Source organism: Ylistrum balloti, unplaced genomic scaffold (genome assembly GCF_031769215.1).
Source record: "Ylistrum balloti isolate Yb309-2 unplaced genomic scaffold, AGI_CSIRO_Ybal_v1 Utg372918, whole genome shotgun sequence".
NCBI classification, from domain to species: Eukaryota; Metazoa; Mollusca; class Bivalvia; order Pectinida; family Pectinidae; genus Ylistrum; species Ylistrum balloti.
The window spans coordinates 8,777-12,237 of NW_026783181.1; the positions used below are offsets into that span (position 1 = coordinate 8,777).

The window sequence follows — 3,461 nt, forward strand, 5'->3', positions numbered from 1 at the left end:
TGGGGATAACTCGCCGAAAGGCGGGCTAATACCGAATAATGTATGGTCACCTGTGGGTGCTCCATACCAAAGCTGGGGACCTTCGGGTCTAGCACCTCGGGACGGGTCCGCGTCCCATTAGCTTGTTGGTGGGGTAATGGCCTACCAAGGCAACGATGGGTAGCTGGTCTGAGAGGATGATCAGCCACACTGGGACTGAGACACGGCCCAGACTCCTACGGGAGGCAGCAGTGAGGAATATTGCGCAATGGGCGAAAGCCTGACGCAGCGACGCCGCGTGGAGGATGAAGGCTCTCGGGTCGTAAACTCCTGTCAGAAGGGAAGAATCGTCGGGATTCAAATAGGGTCTCGGCTTGACGGTACCTTCAAAGGAAGCGCCGGCTAACTCCGTGCCAGCAGCCGCGGTAATACGGAGGGTGCAAGCGTTAATCGGAATTACTGGGCGTAAAGCGTGCGTAGGCGGCTTATTAAGTCGGATGTGAAATCCCCGGGCTCAACCGAGGAATTGCATTTGATACTGTTAGGCTTGAGTATGGTAGAGGGAAGCGGAATTCCTGGTGTAGCGGTGAAATGCGTTGATATCAGGAGGAACACCAGTGGCGAAGGCGGCTTTCTGGGCCATTACTGACGCTAATGCACGAAAGCGTTGGGTAGCAAACGGGATTAGATACCCCGGTAGTCCACGCCCTAAACGATGAGTACTAGCTGTCGGGACCTTGAGTTTCGGTAGCGTAGCTAACGCGTTAAGTACTCCGCCTGGGGACTACGGCCGCAAGGCTAAAACTCAAAGGAATTGACGGGGGCCCGCACAAGCGGTGGAGCATGTGGTTTAATTCGATGCAACGCGAAGAACCTTACCTGGGTTTGACATGTAAGTGTTAGCAATTCGAAAGATGCGTGACCCTGGCTTGCCAGGGAGCTTACACAGGCGCTGCACGGCTGTCGTCAGCTCGTGCCGTGAGGTGTTGGGTTAAGTCCCGCAACGAGCGCAACCCCTGCCATTAGTTGCCAGCATTTAGTTGGGCACTCTAGTGGGACTGCCGGGGATAACCCGGAGGAAGGCGGGGATGACGTCAAGTCATCATGGCCCTTATGTCCAGGGCTACACACGTGCTACAATGGCCGGTACAGAGGGCTGCGAAACCGCGAGGTGGAGCGAATCCCAGAAAACCGGCCTCAGTTCGGATTGCAGTCTGCAACTCGACTGCATGAAGGCGGAATCGCTAGTAATCGCAGATCAGCAATGCTGCGGTGAATACGTTCCCGGGCCTTGTACACACCGCCCGTCACACCACGAGAGTCGATTCTTCCGGAAGTAGCCGGCCCAACCTCGTGAGGGAGGTTACCAAGGAGGGATTGGTGATTGGGGTGAAGTCGTAACAAGGTAGCCGTAGGAGAACCTGCGGCTGGATCACCTCCTTTCTAAGGATTCAATATTTAGGGCTTGCCCTAAATAACGAAGCCAACAACCGATCTGGATCGACCCCGACCGGATAAAAATTACGGTGTTAGGGGTATTTTGCTCACGTTTTTGTCTCTATTCCGTTTTCAGGGAGCAAATATTTTTTAATATTAAATTAGATAATGTTTGGTATTGCTACTTGATTCAATACCAGTAGCTCTTTTAGATACGGAATATGATTTCGGGCCTATAGCTCAGCTGGTTAGAGCGCACGCCTGATAAGCGTGAGGTCGGTAGTTCAAATCTACCTAGGCCCACCAACTTTGTGGCGTAGGACCGAAATTTTATGATTTTGGGGCTATAGCTCAGCTGGGAGAGCGCCTGCCTTGCACGCAGGAGGTCAGCGGTTCGATCCCGCTTAGCTCCATCTTTGCTAACGGTTTTAACCTATCTTTATTTATTAGACATTAGGTTTTCTATAGATAAAGATAGGTTAGAGCTGATAGCTAGGGCGAGTAATCGTCTACTGTTCTTTGACAACTAAATCAATACACTTCCTGTCAACGTAATAATGCGTTGATAACACTGAGTTTCTTCGGTCTTTGTGCCGGAGTAAGTTCTAATTTTGTCAAGCTACTAAGGGCGCATGGTGGATGCCTTGGTATCAGAAGGCGATGAAGGACGTAGCAGGCTGCGAAAAGCCTCGGGGAGCTGTCAAGCAAGCTTTGATCCGGGGATCTCCGAATGGGAAAACCCGGCCACTTTGTGGGTCATCCTTTTGCTGAATACATAGGCATTAGGAGGCAAACCTGGGGAATTGAAACATCTAAGTACCCAGAGGAAGAGAAATCAATTGAGATTCTGTCAGTAGCGGCGAGCGAACGCGGAATAGCCTAAACCGGATAGATGTAAGATCCAAGTCGTTGTCTATCCGGGGTCGTGGGACGAGCTAGAAGCTACTTGGAAGGCTTCAGAGAGTTACAAAATAGTTGGTTAGGAGAACAGCTTGGAAAGGCTGACCACAGAGGGTGAAAGTCCCGTATCCGAAAATTATACTATCTCTCAGCTATGTTCCCGAGTACCACGGGGCACGGGAAACCTTGTGGGAATCTGGGAGGACCATCTCCCAAGGCTAAATACTCCCTAGTGACCGATAGTGAACCAGTACCGTGAGGGAAAGGTGAAAAGAACCCCGGAAGGGGAGTGAAATAGAACCTGAAACCGTGTACGTACAAGCAGTCAAAGTCTTTTTTTAGATGATGGCGTGCCTTTTGTATAATGAGCCTGCGAGTTACTGTATGATGCAAGGTTAAAAAATTGAAGTTTTGAAGCCGTAGGGAAAGCGAGTCTGAATAGGGCGTTTAGTTGTTGGGGGTAGACCCGAAACCAAGTGATCTATTTATGGGCAGGTTGAAGTTTGGGTAACACCAAATGGAGGACCGAACCGGTATTTGTTGAAACAAGTTCGGATGACCTGTGAATAGGGGTGAAAGGCTAATCAAACTTGGTGATAGCTGGTTCTCTTCGAAAGCTATTTAGGTAGCCTTGTGTTAAGTTAATTGGGGGTAGAGCACTGGATGGGCTAGGGGCCCCGCAAGGATTACCAAACCCAAATAAACTCCGAATACCACAAAATGTTTCACGGGAGTCAGACTGGCGGGGGATAACGTCCATGGTCAAAAGGGAAAGAACCCAGACCGTCAGTTAAGGTCCCTAATTGTGTGCTAAGTGATTTAAAGGAAGTTTAAACACATTGACAGCCAGGAGGTTGGCTTAGAAGCAGCCATTCCTTAAAAAAGTGCGTAATAGCTTACTGGTCGAGTGTTTTTGCGCCGAAAATGTTCGGGTCTAAGTACACAACCGAAATTACGGATGATGTCAACTTTTGGTTGGCGTCATGGTAGAAGAGCGTTCCATAGGCCGATGAAGGTGAGGCGTGAGCCTTGCTGGAGGTATTGGAAGTGAGAATGTAGGCATTAGTAACGAAAAGATGGGTGGGAAACCCATCCGCCGAAAACCTAAGGTTTCCTGGGTAAAGTTCGTCTTCCCAGGGTTAGTC

General features: G+C 50.0%; 2 non-coding genes across 2 annotated transcripts; both read left to right on the forward strand.

Moving 5' to 3' along the window:
• Positions 1-1,645: 1,645 nt before the first annotated feature.
• Positions 1,646-1,719, forward strand: Trnai-gau (transfer RNA isoleucine (anticodon GAU)). Its single transcript has one exon. It is a non-coding gene; the product is annotated as a tRNA-Ile (tRNA).
• Positions 1,720-1,756: 37 nt separating this feature from the next.
• On the forward strand, positions 1,757-1,829 carry Trnaa-ugc (transfer RNA alanine (anticodon UGC)). The gene has a single exon. It is a non-coding gene; the product is annotated as a tRNA-Ala (tRNA).
• Positions 1,830-3,461: the final 1,632 nt, after the last annotated feature.